The sequence below is a fragment of the Giraffa tippelskirchi genome, chromosome 8 (genome assembly GCF_054371585.1).
Source record: "Giraffa tippelskirchi isolate mGirTip1 chromosome 8, T2T-mGirTip1v1.2.pri, whole genome shotgun sequence".
NCBI lineage: Eukaryota > Metazoa > Chordata > Mammalia > Artiodactyla > Giraffidae > Giraffa > Giraffa tippelskirchi.
Genome location: NC_137282.1, coordinates 25723930 through 25742421, shown reverse-complemented (window position 1 = coordinate 25742421; position 18492 = coordinate 25723930). Strand labels below are relative to the sequence as shown.

Sequence of the window (18492 nt, the reverse complement as noted above, 5' to 3'; positions counted from 1 at the left end):
GATGTAAGCAAGTTAACCAGATGGATACCTGGGGAGACAGTGTTTCAGAAAGAGGGAATGAACGAGTGAAAACACCCTAAGGCAAGAGTAAACATGGTGTTTTCCAGGACAGTAAACCACTCCCAGGTCTGAGCACAGTGAACAAGGGCAAGAATGGAAGGAGAAGGCGATATGGAAGCAGTGCGAACAGGTCATGGAGGTGCTGGGAGACCATGATAAGGAACAGCTTCTGACTGCATGAGATGGGCAGTTACTGCAGGTTTAGGAACATGATCAGATTCATATTTTAAAAGGACTGATTTCTTTTTAAACAGTCAATTGTTCTATTTTCCAGACCAAAGAGAAAATTAGAAGAAATGCTTTAGATGGAGTGAATAACTGCTAGAAGAATCATGTTTATAGAAGCCAAAAAATGGCAGTTTAAAAGTGAGATATAAGAGGGAACATCATCTAAAAAGGTAAAAACAAACAAAACCACATGAGTGCATCTGGACCACTAATTGTAGGGCAAATAATTTTTGATTATTCAACATCTACTAAAATAGGACAATAAATATTCAATCTTTTATTTTAGGGTCAAATAATTTTATATACTCATATGATTTCACAACATACTATATTTTAGTAGATTGCATTAAGTATTATAACAAATGATTTTGAGATATTATAAAATTATAGTAGATTATAGATAGCTGCTTATTTTTTGACAAGAAATAAATTTGTAAGGCATTTTAGGATTAAAAACGACTTAAATACAAAACCAGAAGATCTTTCAGTGCTTAAACATATAGATTTTAGTTTTCTTAACATTTTCTTTTATGGAAAAAATAGGACAGTAAAAGATAAATGAGGTGTTAATATATCACTGTGTGTTGGTTAAATTTACTCCACATGAAGCTTGAATGGGAAGAATATAAATGATGTGAGTTGGCTTATCTTTATTTCCATCAGAAAAATTATAATGTGTAATGTGTTCTTTCCATATTCAAAGTGCAGGGTGGGGAGTGGGTAGTAAAACAGAATGAGGTTCCTGAGTGCAGTAAGATAGAATTCCATCCTATTTCAAGCCCCCCTTGTCATCTGAAGTGCGAATCTGAATGACGTACAAAATGAAATGAAGATTCCACATCTCTTCAAAACCCAAGTTAGCAGTCCATAAGAATCGTACGTCCTTAAATATTTTGTTCAGAAATAAGTCACATCTAACACAAGCAATGACAAAAAGTCTCCTTTCACCAGGAATCAAACTTCAGTAAATGCCAGTGAGCCACTTAGTAGAGGCTAGACTATTTTGTGCGCCTCTTTGTATTCTTTCTGTTAAATGCAACTGTTACTTTGGAGGCTTAACCACATGCCAGATTTGAAATGGTTGTGTTCAGGCATTTTAGTTATTGGTGCAACTATGCCTTCATAATTCAAAAATAACTGAAAGGATTATTTTTCTTAGGGCTTTCCAAAAGAAACACCTTATCACTTAGATGAAGTGTGGAAAAGTTGAATTCTAAAGCCAACAAGGTTATAAATGTCCGAAGGACTGAAAACAGGATTATAAAAAGCAACTTGAATCCACGATTTTATATTGTGTTTGCCACTACAAACACTACTTTTAACATGCTGGGTTTACTTTCTGGCCTTATTGTTATATACAAACCTTTGCTGTTTAGACATCTATTAAGAAGTCAATCCATATTTTTCTGGCAAAATATATGAAAAATAAAGTAAAAATATAACTGAAGGGCAGGGTGGAGAGTTTAAAAATTCACTAAAGTTTTTTTTTTTTTTTCTATAGACTGTCTATTCATGAAATAATTTACTCACTCCACACCCACCATTTCCAATGGTACAGTAAAATTGCTTTTAGAGACCATTTTCATTTAATCTGAAGGGTATTCTTTTTGATATGTGGTACTGTGACAGCAAAGATAAACAGCTAAGTTTTAGCTATCTCATTTGCAATTCAAGATTTACTATCCTGTTCAAATTAATCATAATGTAATATTGACAGAAAGAAGGGGCCCATCTCAATATGTCTCCATATATCTCTCTCTGGGCAGATTCAGTACCCTAAAAGTTTTAATGCATAGCCTCTTAATAAATATAGATTCCTTTTCACGTAACAGTGTCTGCAATACTTCTGGTATGACTTTGAGGCTGTGACACTTATGTTAGAGTTATTTCAGCTTCTCCCTTCACAGATATATCATCAATTTTGTACTTGTCAAAAAAGACTGGAGTCCCAGTGGGTCCAATGAAGTGTATTTTATTGTAGAGAAGCTTTCCATGATCCCTCAACCCCTACTCCTCTCCGCATCATGACATAATTGCAAGGGATATTATGAAGTGAACCAGGACATAGTAAAGGCTGGGCTGGCTTTATGAATGGGCAAGTAGGGATGCAAATTAAATAGAAGAAAGACAAAGAAGATCATCTTGTGTTTAAAGGTCATACTGTTACCTTATCATGCTATTTCAAACTCAAAATTTAATTTAGATTTTTTAGAACTTCTACCTCAAAAGTGCCTATAAAAATCAAATACCACTGAGAGTATTAGGAACATGAAATTAGAATAAATGTATTTCAAATGATTCCTAGAAGAGTCTGCTGGAATAGAACAGAACAACTTACATGTTGATAGGGCTGGGGAGTCCCTTGGACTGAAAGGAGATCAAACCAGTCAACCCTGAAGGAAATCAACCTGGATATTCATTGGAAGGACTGATGCTGAAGCTGAAGCTCCAATACTTTGGCCACCTGATGCAAAGATCTGACTCATTGGAAAAGACCCTGATGCTGGGAAAGACTGAAGGCAGGAAGAGTAGGGGATGACAGAGGATGAGATGGTTGGATGGCATCACTGACTCGATGGACATGAGTTTGAGCAAGCTCTGGGAGTTGGTGATGGACAGGGAAGCCTGGCGTGCTCCAGTCCATGGGGTCGCAAAGAGTTGGACATGACCGAGCAACTGAACTGACTGAGGGCTGGGGAAAGTTACCTGTGGTGCTGCTAACTGTGTAACATACTGGCTTCTTCAGGAGAACAGTGATGGCCCCAAATAACTGTGCAGAAGGGAAGAAGGCAGGCTTCACTCACTTCAACATTTGACCTGAGTCCAAATGTTGGGTCACCAATAGCAAGCCTGGTTCACTCCCAGCTACAACTAAGGGATGATAGACATGATTCTGGTCGATTGTAAAGGGTGCAAACTGTCTACTCCTAAGCAATTTCAAATCACCATTTCCTGAGCCAAGATATTTACTTTTTCATTCACATATTCAAACATTAGTATGTAGGCAGCACTCTGAAAGACAGAGAAATGAACAGCACAGCCTTTTTAATGAACTTAAACTTCAATGAAAGAGATAAAGCCAAAAATATAATACGATGTAGGTGACTGAGAGAAGTAAAACATGCCATGACCATGAAAAAGAAAATTTTGACTCAGACTGAAACAATTCTAATGGACAAGGTGGCCTTTGAAGAGGGTTTTCTTTAATTTATTTATCTTTAGTTGGAGAATAATGCTTTAAATTGTCGTGTTGGTGTCTGCTACGTATCAACATGAATTTGCGATAGATATCCAGACACTTTTCAATAGGCAACACTGGAGACAGCAGTGGTCACTACATCTTGAATGAATAAATAAATAAATAACAAATGTGTAATTGAAAGGGCATTAGATGGGGGCAGTGATGTGGAGACTACCTCTAAGTTCTGCTATATTTTCTAGGACAAATTATCTAACCTCTTTGGGCCTCAGTTTTCCCACCTTCCAAGTATGAGGACTAGATTGGGTTGTCTTTAAATTTCTTTCTACCACTATAACTCTATGAAGGCATGGAGTTCTTGTTTGATCTCCAAGTTTCCTGTGGGGAAACAGACTACTCTTGATAACATTTACTGAACTGGCAGGATTCTCCAGTGGGTACTGTGGTTATCTTACCAATCTTCCTTTCTACCTACCACCACTCCATTCATTTTGCTTAACAGCAGGGAATTTGGCTGGGATTTACTTCATCACCAGGTCCAAGGGTAGCTCCTGATCTCCCACTATTTTTTACTATTAAGATTGTTTCATCAGTGTTTCATTATCTAACTCTATCCTAAACCAAGACGAGGCACCACTGTGCTCAAACAAATTAGTCCAAAGCTGAGCACCTTCGAGATGGGCCAGTGAGAGCAAATGTGGGGCATTTCTTCAGCAATTGAAGGCAATAGCCATTTTCTCACACTGGATGTGCAGATGAAGCTGATGGACATCGTATGAACACAGGATAACATTTTAAGGATGAGGATGACCGACAAGAGATGGAAATGCAAGTAAATCAGGAAACACGGAGACAGTTCTCCTCACACTGTGACTAAAGTCCATCTATTCTTGGACTTTTTTATTTGTAAGTAAATAAACTACATTCACTTTTAAAAGCATGGGAGATTGGTTTTCTATATGTAACAACCACTGTTCTGAACCACTAACCACATTTTTTAAACTTTTTTTTTTGTGCAGCGTTTTCTAAACCAATTTTATTAATCAAGTACTAAGTCATTAAATTCATACACATAAAACATACATGTTCTTAACTTAGATGGTTTACAAAAACTTAACAATATTCCCCCCAAAATGCTATGACTCTCTCAGTCTGGATTAGAAAGCACTATTACCTCCATACTAAGAGCTGTCACAAGAGAAAAGAGTTTAAAAAGATGGAAAAACAAACAAACAAACAAAAACTTTTCCCTGGAGGCTTTCAATCATTCTTGTGTAATTTTAGTCCAAGATATTTTTGGTACCATCCTTGTTTCTGTCTCTTTAAAACTTGAACTCCAATTCTTTTGTTAGGGAATGTGAGGATTCTCACGGATCAAAAAGAATAAGCAATAATCATTGTAGACATTATATCCACACCCTCCTTCTACACCTAAGGGGGTACTGGCCTTGTTTGGGATGGTCTGTGTCAGATTGGGAATAGGATCTCAGGTGAACACATACCCCTGTGACAGAAGGCTTTTGCTTCATGACAGCAGCAGAATGCTCTGACTTAGGTCCAGTTATCTGTTAACAGTTGATGCTACCATCAACATATACACAAACCTGGACCAACTAAATCTTTCTGGTTTTTGAAAAAATCTCCCACATCAGTTTTTAAACTTCCATTTCATAGATTATGGAGAAACACCAAGAATCAAAGAATTCAAAAATTATTCAACCAAGATTATATCGTTCCATCAGTGGCTGCAGAGGAGTCAACAAAGATCCCCAGCCTTTGGCCAAGGGTTCATCCCTCCCCACCATTCCGTTATCCCTACCGCATGAACAGTACAACTTTCACTGTTTTTGAAGAAACAACAAATGTTTCCTTGCCGTCTCCCAGTCAACAAAACAGTTTTTACAGTTAGAATCATGGAAATATAGCATTGGGACTTGGAAAGAGACCTAAAGATCATTTCATTGAAAAATTTCCTCAGTGAATTATGTTTCTAGACTCCATTTGCTAGATTTTTTTTTTATTGCTTAAAGAAGGTGGTCTTGATTCTATGTAATAAATGCCTTTGCATTTTTCTAGGGCTGGGTGCAGTGTCATGAAAATTTAAGTACTAAGGAAATGTTCATTCTTGGCAGTTATTCTCTTATTTTTACTACAACACTTGTATGTATTAAAACCAGAGATAATTTTAAAGAGTACTATTTTGAAAGTATGCTCCTGAAATGTTTACTGACCACATATAGAATGCCTTTTTTGAATTACACAGAGAGATTATTGTATATAACTACACCCTTGATATATGATTATATATGAAATAATACTTCTCTTGTCTATTGTTAGTTTTTCCTAGTTTTGAATTTCCTCTGAAGAATCCAATAGGAAACTCCCTTGTAACATAGGAGCCTATAATACTTATTCTGTTTTGGTGGAGAGTTTTAATCACGTATCATATCCCAGTATAAGAAAGATTTAAATTACCTAGTTTGAGATTTCAGCTGACCTAACAGTCCTTGGTTTGCTACCAGAAATAAATACTAGGTATTTTAAGCTCTGAAATAAAAAATGCCCAACTATATACAAGTCATAAGATATTCTAAAATACCAGTGAAGCTTTGAAAAATTAGTTAACTTTTAGGTAGACAGTATATCTGTGTGGATTGCAATGATAAAATGTCTTTGCTGGTCCTGGTCACTTTTCAGACTGACTTTGAATGGATAGTGACTAATTGTTTTAAAGTTTATTGAGGACTACAACAGCACGTTAGATAAAATTTGATAGAAACAGGCTTAGTTTCTCCAATTTACTGTAATTCAGTAAGTAGAATGGTATGTTGGAAAGAGAGTAGACATTATTCCCAGACAGACTTGGGCTGAAATCTTAGTTATAACATTTACTTACTGCCTTTAGGGTCAATTCGCTGAACTATTGTGGCCATCTGCTTCCTCATCTATAAAAGAAGAATAATAGGATTTACTTCTCAGATGTTCTTTCAAGAATTAGAAGTGATACATTTAAGTTAAAGAGGGTCAGAAAAATTGCTATTAGAAATGCTAGTTTTCCATTGACAATGATAGTTTAATGAATCATAGGAAGTCAGACTACTCAAATATTTAAAGGTCATATCTGATTTTTTCAGGCACTTATTTAAAAACAGATTCACTTTCATTTTTGCAATATCATTCATTATTAAAAATGTATCTGACTATCTCACCTGCTTCAGTAATAAAATAGGGATAACTGTAACAAATCAAATTATTTAGTGATGAAAATGAATCAGTGCTTATGATTTATTCAGTGTCATATGTTGGCATAGTCTCAGTTACTTAGAGCCTCCATCACATTACTTTCACTTAGTGAAAAAGCTTCTAAGAACAAACACAAAAAAATAGACTTATTGTCAACCCAAGATGAGAGCTTATTCAAATTCACTTATGAAAATGGTATCGTCATTTAAGTACAAAGATAAACAAGTTAGCTTATAAACTGAGGTTTATGTCAGTGGTTTTGCTCCCTTTGTCATTTGTATTTTGAACAACATTTTAAAAATATATTGTTATAACGTATCACCTGTTACTTGGCAAACCTTTGTGTTCAAATTAGCATGGTGTTTGATACAGTACTGAAAACAGCATTGTAGAAATGTTTTATGCTTCAGAAAATGCCATAATGTGCTTATAACTGGTTGCAGGAGAAGAGAATGAATTGGTTCCAATTTCTATATATTTTTACTTGTTAATAAGCTTCTCAATGGTTTTTCTTTTTTGTATGTTTCTGCTTTCACCTTTCTTCCCTATTGCTCAACCATATTGTCGACTATAAAACAAAACATTTTATATGCCAGCAAATGTAGGATTAAGAAGTATGAGATGATTTTAGTATAGCAACTGTTTGGCTAAGGTCGTGCCACAGTGTGATACAAAACGTAATAAGAGAAATCACTTAAACATAAGAAAATTATTAATAAATCCGAAGAAATCAAGTGTGCATGGAGAGGTTAGACATTATGTATTCTGTTCTTAGATACATGGTTTATTACCTGTGTAACTGCTCTACCACATAGGACATGCATTTGAGCAAACACTGTAAATTATTACAAAGTATGTACAGCAAAACCTCTTCATAATATTTCCCTACTTAACGATTTTCCACATGTAGAAGCCTCTGACTTACACAGATGTGATATTCTAGGAGTGGGGCTTGAGCCAGAACCATATTAACAGTCCATATTCAGTCCTCAGCATATATTAATGATGCATGAGAGTTTCACATGGGATAAAATTGTGAGCCAGAGGACCTCAAGACGCAAGCAATCTAACGGAAGAAAGAGAGAGTAAGCAGCTGACTGACGCCACTGCCACGGCTATTACCTCTAATAAAAACAATGGAACCTTCCCTTTAGCAAAATGTGACTTTGAGCAAGTTGCTTACTTGAACCTCAGTTTCATTTTCTGTAAAATATGGATAACAGCTGCTTTGTAAAATGGTTTTGAGGGCTAAATGAGATATAGGAGAAGTATTTAGCATTGTTCCTGAAACAAAGAACTAAGTAACTAGGTTCTATTTATATATTGCTCTTATTACTCGTGTTACTTTTATTATTGGAGGTATTTTGCTGTTGGGTTTACTTGCTAGGTTGTGTCTGGCTCCTTTGCAACCCCATGAACTGTAGCCCACCAGGCTCCTCTGTCCATGGGATTTCCCAGGCAAGAATGCTGGAGTGGGTAGTCAATTCCTTCTCCAGAGAATCTTCTTGACCCAGGGATCGAACCCACATCTCCTGCATTGCAGGCAGATTCTTTACCACTGAGCCACCTATAACAATGTGTTAAAAAAGTGTTTATCCCCATTTAGCTTGTAGACTAGTTAGTACATTAAAATATGCTGATATCTTAAAAAAGTAATCTTGCCATATACTATAGATGGTAAGTATAAATGAATGCCAGGTAATCTGTCTTCAAGATATTATTTTTAGTAAAGTAGTTATCCTACAATTAAAAATAAACTAAAAGAAGATATTTTTATATACCTATTTCTCTCCAGGTAAATAGATGTTAGTATGATATTCCTGTTCACAAAAAGACCAAAGGAAAGGAAAATATGATGTGTCTCATTTCCAGCTTCCATGTTGGGTATTACATCTGTTTCTTAGCGTAAAGGTTATAAAAGTTTATAACTACATGTCCAATGTAGACATATCTAAATATACATGACAATTTTCAAAAGCCATAATCAATCAAGAGTCTAATGTCTAATCAAAGATACACACAAGGACCAAAGTACCTGTATAACATATCAGGAACGTTGGTACACTTATCAAGTGTAGTTTTCTCTACAAGATTTTAAAATACAGACAGTTATTGAAAGTGTCTTGGCTGTCCTTTTATTCTTTGTTGACACAAAGAATTAAAACCTACCGTCACTGTAACTTTCATCCCTAACTTCATGGTGATGATATCAATGACTACCAGCGAGACAACTTTGACCTGAACTGACAGCTACTGTGACTGTGATGCTGGTTCCAGGCTGAGGAACACTGGTTCCAGCCTGCTAGCTGCATCAGAGGCAATTTTGAATTGCTGAGCAGAAAATGATCTATCCCTTCGATAAGTAGTTAGGACACCTGGGGATGGGATCATGGCAAAAATTGTCTTATTGGCAAGTCATTGTTGAGTTTGAGGCAGAAAGGGGAGGTCTTGGAGGCTGTTACACACTAGAGCTCATTCCAAGTTATCTGAAGAGGATGCCTAGGTTTCTAAGGGCCCAGCTGTCCTCACAAGTGCCACTCACACATGGTGGCTGAAAATTCCCCTAGAGTGATAGAAAATGATATTTTCAACCTTTTAAGTGGAGTGTGTCCCTTAGTAATTACATGCATCATAGAGAATAGAAAAATATTACAAGAATGCTGAGAATATAGTGGCATCAAACTTTGTGTCCTATGTCTCTTATTTTAATGATAAGTTACAGGTGTTCTTTTAAAAAATACAAGACATTTTTGTATATTTAAAAGGAAAAAAACCAAATATCACATTAAAGCATAGATGTGGAATCTAGAGAAATGGTATAGCTGACCTTATTTGCAAAGCAGAAATAGAGACACAGACACTGAGAACAAATGTGTGGACACCAAGGGGGTAGGCGAGTGGCGGGAAAAATTGGGAGACTGTGACTGACATATACACACTACTATACAAAACAGGTAACTAACGAGAACTTACTGCATAGCTCAGGGAACTCTACTCAGTGTTCTGTGGTGATCCGAATGAGATAGAAATTCAAAAAGATGGGACATATGTTTCCTAGGTGGTGCTAGTGGCAAAGAACCCACCTGCCAAAGCAGGAGATACAAGAGACGCAGGTTCTGTTCCTGAGTTAGGAAGATCCCCTGGAAAAGGGAATGGCTACTCACTCCAGTATTCTTGCCTGGAGAATCCCGTGGACAGAGGAGCCTGGCAGACTCCAGTCCATAGGGTTTCAAAGAGTTGGACATGACTGAAGCCAACTTAGCACTCATATGTGAATGTATATAGCTGATTCACTTTGCTGTACAGCAGAAACTAACACTGTAAAGCCACTATATTCAAATAAATAAAAACACAAAGATGAAGAAGTAATTAGGAAACTTAATTTTTTTTTGCACTGGTTATATAAACTGCATTTCAAGTTTTTAAGAAATCTGGTACACTGTTGAAGATGTTTACTAATGTATTGGATGACAAAAAAACTTTTTTTAAAAGCTACATTTGTGTCTTGATCATTTTGACTGATTAATTCATTTGTTTGTTTTGATGAGGGACAAGAGGAAGGTTGTGTGATGGTTTTATGGATAGAATGAGAAGAGAAAGAAATATAAAAAATTAAGAATGTGCAAATATAAGCAAAGGCATTAATTTTGAGGAAAAATGCTTAATTCAGAATCTTAAATATATTTTCTCCACTGGGGTAAAGATATCCAGTAATTACATACTGCACAAGAGAGCTATAAATCAGAATAGAGTTGAAGCTTTTTAAGCTGTAACTCTTTAAAAATATTTTAGCATCATTATTATATTAAAATAATGTGCTAATATATTACTTTGGGGGGACTGGAGCTCCTAATATAATGAATAAGGCCATGGTTTGCAAGTATTTAGAAGAAAATAAATGATTACATCCACTTTAAAAATGTGCCCATGGATGTAAAAGTGGCTCAGAGATTTGTGGTTAATTGAATTGGGACATAGGAGTGAGATAGTGACATATTACAAAATGTGGAGACAAGATTGACAACCTAAGTGTCCATCAACAGATGAATAAAGAAAATATGATGCACACACAAACACACACACACACACACACAATGGAATAGTACTCAGCCATAAAAGAGAATGAAATTTTGCCATCTGCAGCAACATGGATGGACATGGATGTCATTATGCTAAGTGAAATAAGTCCAACAGAGAGAGACATATACTGTATGATCACTTATATCTAGAATCTGAAAATAAAGCAAACTAATGAATTTAACAACAAGAAAGAGACACAGATAAAGAGAACAATCAGTGGTTGTCACTGGGAAGAGGAATGGAAGGAGGAACAATACAGGAGTAGGCGATAAAACAAGGGTTATTATGGGAATACATGAAATTAAGTTTGTAAAACTTTTGAAAATTGTAAAGCACATTAGAATGTAAAGAATCTTTCAGTCAATATTAAATAAATATTTGAAAGGTGATGTATGTGCTACCCAGTGAGTTTTTTCAAGTCTTTATTAAGAGCTCGTAGCCAGCAAAATGGTGTCACAATGTGATAATGTCAGATAATGTGATGCTGGTTTCTCTAGAAATCATGCTCATGTGGAGTTTTAACAAATATAATAAAAGGACCAGGGTCTGTTCTTATTTCCAGTACTATTCAGAGTGGAAGTATTCCTATACACTGGGGTGAACTACTAGATTCCATTGTTTATCACTGAAAAGGGGGCAATAGGACCTTGTAATACTGCGCGTGTGTGAATGTGTTCAGTTGTGTCCAACTCATTGAGACCCCAAGGACTGTAGCCCATCAGGCTCCTCTGTCTATGGGATTTCCCAGGCAAGAATACTGGAGTGGGTTGCCATTTCCTTCTTCAGGGGTTCTTCCTGACCCAGGGATAGAACCAACCCATGTCTCCTGCAGTGGCAGGCAGATTTTTCACCACTGTGCCATTGAGGGAGCTCTATAATGCTATAATATCATGCAAAATTATCTTTTAACCTCTTGTATTATTTTGGCTTTTCATTCAGAATTTTCTCCTCAACAGAGTGGAACAACTGTAACCACTTTGCAATATAAATTTGAAGAAACCTCAATTCTGAATAGATGGTCAGTCTGTTGTCAGATAGACTGAATAACATGAATGGGTTCCTGTAGGCTTGATGTACAAAACCGAGGATGAGACTCTGGATCTTGATCACCCTGTATAGGTACGACAGCCTTAGCAAACACTTCTGTCTGTAGAGACAGCCTCTCTATATTTGAAAAGCTCTTAACTATGACATAGTAAATTAAAGTGATTCATATTTGCTATTATATACATAAGTAGCCTGAACTTAGTATTAAGCCAAAAAAAAAAAAAAAGTAGGTGTATCAGTTATTTATTGCTCCTGTTATAAAGTCCTTTCCAGATAGTGGCATAAAACAGCAGTGATTTAGCGTCCTCTATAAGTCTGTGCATTGGAAATACAGGCAGTTCTTCTGCCGGTCCAACTGGGACTCACTCATGGAGCTGCAGTGATCAGATGACTTGACAGGGCTGGAGGCTTCTAGTTCTGTGTTGCCTGTTGTTTGGGGCACCTCAGTCTCCTCCACAGGGCCCTTCCATCCCACTCTACTGATGGAAATCAATCAAAAGGCCAGCTGAGTCTTAAGGAGTTGGAGAAACAGACCCCATCTCCTGTTGGTAGAAGCAACCAGGTGGCATCACAAAGGGGCATGCATACAGCAGTTTTCTTCACTGGAGGCATAATTCATTCGCAACACTCTCCATGGCCTTCTGCTCTAGTAGTTCCCATGGTGCCCTTCACTGCCTGCCCAGTGTCTCAATTCAATGTGCTACTAAGGAATCATGTAAGATCAAAGGCGGGCAACATGGGAAGCAGAGGGCAGGAGTTATGGTAGTAATTGAAGAGTTATTTGTTGTTGTTTTAAATCCAAATCTCTTTTTAAAAAATCATAGATGTTGACCTTCACATAGAGCGAATTCAGTCAAATGGATCAAAGACTTAAGAGAAAAATAAACTCTGAAAAGTATTCCATAAAGTAAGTCATGTGGGGAAGTAAATGCCTATTGTAAAGATAAAATACAAAATTTGCACTTAAAGACATCTACACTGAACATGGATTTCACAAATCAATATTTCATGCAAACCTTAGAATACCAATATTGTCCCAGCTACCTTGTTCATGCTTTTCTTATTTCTGTTTAGGAACAAAAATGTCTCCTGGCTCTAAATAAAAACCAGTTTGCATCAGGAAAAAAAAAAATTCAAAAGCTTATTTTCCCTGTTGTGATGAAACAAAAAGTTTTCAAATTGCTTTATAAACAGAAATAAACAGCAGATAAGATAGTTTTTATTGTTGCTGTTATTGTTGAAACTGAAAGAAAAAATACAAAGAACGAAGGGTGCTAACAAAATTTTCAAAGAAAAAGAAATACTAGGTATCAGGTAACTGCTTAACAGTAGCTAGAAGGAAAACCGATGGCAATGGTGGTTCCCAGGTTCTGAACAACTTCTGCTGTTCTGTCCTTAAACTTCAAACAAAGTAGGTGTTGTACCACTGGGAATGGCTGCTCGAGAATCTACAATGGCTTCTATTGAACCAATGAATCAAACCCCTCCTTGTGGAAACACAGGAGCCTCCCTAGGAGCTCCTTCTGGAAGCGTTCAACGTGATCTGTCAGAACTTTCCAGAAGAAGCCCCCATTCAGTTCAGGCAACCATCTTCACACTCAACATCCATCAAGCTCCCACCATCTACCTGCCTGGGCTCACACTCCTCCTCCCTGAAATATGTCAGATGCCCAATTTCATCTTCTAATTATTCAAATCCTATGCATTCAAGATCTGCTCACCTGGAACACCCTCTATCAAACTCTATCTAACTGTTCTAGGCAACACTGAACTTCCCTTTCCCTTTGGGAACTTTTAGAGTTGATCATATGCAATAATAATTATTGGGGCTTCCCCAGCGGCTCAGTGAGTAAAGTATCCATCAGCAATGTAGTCATATAGGAGATGCTGGTTTGACCCCTTGATTGGGAAGATCCCCTGAAGGAGGAAATGGCAACCCACTTCAGTATTCTTGCCTGGAGAATCTCATGGACAGAGGAACCTGGTGGACTACAGTCCATGGCGTCATAAGGGTCAGACACAACTGAATGACTAAGCACAGTCTACCAATAACTAGCTGTGTAGCTTTTTCTTAGGGAACTCTAGGAATTGAAAATATGCAATGATAACTATTAGAGAAACAACAATGGCTGTTACACTGGGTGCTTTTTCTGAGGGATGTCAGATTTTGGTTTTCCCACTTCTGTTCTTTGTCATCCCTATTTCCTATGGAATAATTAATTTGCCTATTGTGTACAGCCTAGAATTGAGGAAAATTCCAAGAGATTGTCTTCTAGTACAAAGCCGAGGAGCCAGACCGTTCTCTCCTTGTCCCAGTACCTCACAGGAAACAAGCATATCCTTCTTACTGGAGCCAGTGATGCAAGGACTAGCAGAATGCCCGGAAGTCATTCACCCCAGCAGCGGCATCCGCTGGAGCGGTGTTCTTAGCAGACTTTCTAATCCTGTTCAGCTGTTTCCTTCTGCTTCCTGCTTCTTGTCTCTCTGGAGCTTCCCGGTTCTTGACGTTCCTCTTTCTGCTCTGGACAGCCTTGCACCTAAGCCTGTGAATTCCCTGAAACTTCTCAATACCCTGCTTCTCTTCAGTGGGCCTGAACTTCTCTCAGCTCTTTGCAGCCCTGGCTCATGGTGCAGCCACACAATGTAGACAGTATGGATGCTGTGCGTGCAATCCCAAGTCACAGATACTGGCCAGGAAAAGGCTACTTTAAAATTTTTTCCTATCTTTGCACTTAATGGCTGTGTTTTTCAGATGGTAAGAAACCAGTCTTTTTTAATTCAGAGAACTCTTAGTCATTTCAGTATTTCTTCATTCAGTTTAAGATCTCATCCTGTCTGCACTCAGGGTTGCTTCTAGGTCATGGGGCTTACAAGACACAGGCTGGGCAGGGAGAAGATTCTGTCTCTCTGTACTTGTCACCAATCCCTGCTGGCAGGCAATCCAATGCCTCATTTCCTGTCCAGATTCATGGCCGTCGTTACAGGCTACAGTGTGTCCACTCCCTTCAAAGTTCCAGGCTGAGGCCCTAAATCTCAGTACCAATGAATGGGACTGTATTTAGAGACAGAGCCTTCACAGAGGTGACTGAGTTAAAACGAGGCCATTTACATGGACCTTAATACAATCTGACTGGTGTCCTTATGCTATGCTATGCTATGCTAAGCCGCTTCAGTCGTGTCCGACTCTGTGCGACCCCATAGACGGCAGCCCACCAGGCTCCGCCATCCCTGGGATTCTCCAGGCAAGAATACTGGAGTGGGTTGCCATTTCCTTAACCAGTGCATGAAAGGGAAAAGTGAAAGTGAAGTCGCTCAGTCGTGTCCGACTCTTAGCGACCCCATGGACTGTAGCCTACCAGGCTCCTCCGTCCATGGGATTTTCCAGGCAAGAGTACTGGAGTGGGGTGCCATTGCCTTCTCCAGGTGTCCTTATAAGAGGAGAAAATTTAGACACAATAGGGATGTGTGTGCACAGAAAAATCATCATGTGAGGCCACCGTAAAAAGCAGTCATCTGAGAGCTATGGAGAGAGGCATTAGGAGAAACTCAACCTGCCAACACCTGGATTTCAGACTCCCAGCCTCCAGGACTGTGGGGATATGTGTTTCTATTGTTTAAGTCACTTGGTCTATGGTTCTTCGTTATGGCAGCCCAAGCAGACTGATACAGCCCTCTGCTAAGTTGCTTCAGTCATGCCCAACTCTTTGCGACCCCATGGACTGTAGCCTGCCAGGCTCCTCTGTCCATGGGATTCTCTAGGCAAGAATACTGGAATAGGTTGCCATGCCCTCTTCCAGGGGATATACCTGACCCAGGGATCAAACCAGCATCTCTTATGTCTCCTGCGTTGGCAGGCATAGCCCTATGTTAACTTTATACAAATGACTATTGGTTTTTGTTTTGAGCTTTCTGTTTGTTTTATTTGTTTTGTTTTGGCTGAATTGCACAGCATGTAGGATCTTAGTTCCCTTACCAGGGATCGAACTCAGGCCCCCTACAGTAGAAGCGTGGAGTTTTAACCACTGGACTGCCATGGAAGTCTCTATGATTATTGTTCATATAAAGTTGCTAATTCTAGAAATCCTTAAGACTGTCATACTAGTAGGTTGGGGTCAAATTGAGTCTAGTGCAGTGTCCTGTTCAGAATGGCCACCTAATAAGTGTTTCTTTAATAATTGGTGCAGAACACGATTGACATTAACTCACAGTTTGCTGCAGGCAACAATAGTTTGTTAATTTTTTTTAATCTTTTGATTTGAAAGAAATGAGCAAAAAAAAGAGAGCCAATTTTCCAACTGAGAAATGAGCAAAATATTGCTGGACAGCCAACATCTGGTATCATTTAAATCTGAACTGGACAGAAGGAAAAAAAAAAAGATTATACCAGAGGGAACAATCCTGAATTTAAAGGAGGGAAAAAAAAAAAAAAGATGACACAGTTCATCTCTTCAGTGATTAAACACCCTCCGCTTTCATATAGCAACACTGCAAACTGACAATTTATCTTCCTTCAGTTTTGCATTTCACTGTCCAGTAAGGAAACTCTAACAGCAAAAATGCTAGGATTCTATTTTCCCAGAATGATGCCAAGTAAAGCTGCCTTAACCCTCCTAACTCTTTAATAAGCTACTCTCCAAGGCTGCCATTGGTGAATGTGCATTAAATTCAAGTGGAGGAAATGGGTGGTTGTTCTTTTTTTTTTTTTCCAAGAAAGTAAGGAGGGAAAGAATGTCCTTTCCATGTCAATGGGTATGATTACCAGGAAATTTGAGCAAAATAAATCAACTTGTGTTGGGTGTACAGATGTTACAGATAATAACTCCCATGTAAATCAGTAATGAAATGACTTTAGCTTTTCAACATTGTAAAAGGGGGCAGAATTCAGTATATTTGCAACATAGCCACATGGATACCATGTGCAGAAATGTCAATTTCATAAGTGTCTCCTAAAAGCTGACTTGCACAGGCCTTAGGCAAAAAGGACAAAGTGTCACATCCCTTGGCCTTTTAGCATGGAATCCTTCACCTGTCTCACAGAGTTTATTCTGGGCTCATTCATAAGCATTTTCACTCTAGCCAGCGACTTAATGATCCCTTTGTGCAATTATGATATCACTCTTTTTTCTCTATGACTATACTAAAATGCTATGAGTTATAAACTTTATTACATAGCTACAATATTGACACTAAAATTTCAATGCATGCACTAAGGTTGGAAGCTGACAGGCTATAGACACAGGTCTATCTCTTGGGGAAAGCTAGATTATGAAAGTTAAAATGTCAAATGTATGGGACAAAGATGGAAGCATTACTTTGATTAGTATCTAAGAAATTTCTATTTCCTATAACTGATGTTCCTATGATTTAAGAACTCAATTTCCAAGTGATCTTAGTTATTAATGTGGTTAGAGGTAATTCTGGGCAAGGAAGTGCAAATTTTAAGACTTTGCAATTATTGGAAAGAAAGAAGCAACTAAGAGTTTGGCTATTGTTCTTTAGGACTATGTATCTACGTACCTATACATACACATATGTGTGCATATATGCACCTTTATATATATATGTGTGTGTGTTTTTATATACACATGTATATGCATGTAAGTGTGTATATATACCTGTAAGTGAATATATATATATGGGGCTTCCCTGGTGGCTCCAACAGTAAGAAGAATATGCCTGCAATAGAGGAGACCCAGGTTTGATCCCTGAGTTAGGAAGATCCCCTGGAGAAGGGAATGGCTACCCACTCCAGTACTCTTGCCTAGAGAATTCCATGGATAGAGGAACCTGGTGTGACTACAGTCCATGGTATCACAACTGAACAATATATATACATATATATATGAATATTTATATATATATGAAAGATGACAACTTTCAGCAAATTTTAAGTGTTTTCTTAGGTAATAATGCCTATATACTCACTCATCAGTTGTCTGTTTCTTGTTGGAGAATAGAATTATGTCTAATAAGTGATTGTGAGTTTGCCAACAAAAATACTCCTTTTTCCACTCCCCCTACTGAGAAATCACGTAGGAGGACGTGGTTGAAGCCCGTTGACTGAATTGAGCTATTAATATTGAATTTCAGAACAAGACATGCTTCCCCATCCAGTCCCTGCAGCCCTCCTTTCCCCAGGAGCACAGTTTCTGAGGAAGCAGAGGAACCCAGCCCCCAGTAGCAACTGGTCCCTTGGCAGGTGGAAGGGCTGAACAGAGCATACATCATTTTTCCAAATTCAATCAGATCAGTCACTCCACCTTCCCAGGAATGACTTTAGTAAAGGAGTGGATGTCAGGAGTGGGGCTAAAACCTATCTGCTTTAAGAGCCATGATTTATTTACAATGGAATGAATTTCGATATAAAAAAGTAGATACATTCTTGCACGATTGTGTCTTTAGGTTTGTCATGTGCCATCTTACAGGATAGCCATACAGACTTCTGAGTTAACCTTGTAGTGGGAAAACAGTTGATTGTTCTCATATTAACTGCTGGTTGGAAGTAAAGTTTCAGAGAGTGCCTGACTTCTACTCATTAATAATACTCATCTTTGTATCACCAGTCCAGAGAACAGGCCAGGCACTCATTAAATGTTTGCTGAACTGAACTGATACACAGCACTACTTCTGAAAAT

At 38.0% G+C, this 18492-nt stretch overlaps 1 long non-coding RNA gene across 10 annotated transcripts in view; it reads right to left on the bottom strand.

The window, feature by feature from the left end:
* LOC145518087 (uncharacterized) overlaps positions 1-18492 on the bottom strand; it is an 854536-nt gene that overhangs the window by 109909 nt on the left and 726135 nt on the right. For all 10 annotated transcript variants that reach the window (XR_014062587.1, XR_014062594.1, XR_014062593.1 and 7 more), the window contains one exon: positions 6384-6432. This is a non-coding gene — a long non-coding RNA (uncharacterized LOC145518087). The remainder of the gene's footprint in view (positions 1-6383; positions 6433-18492) is intronic.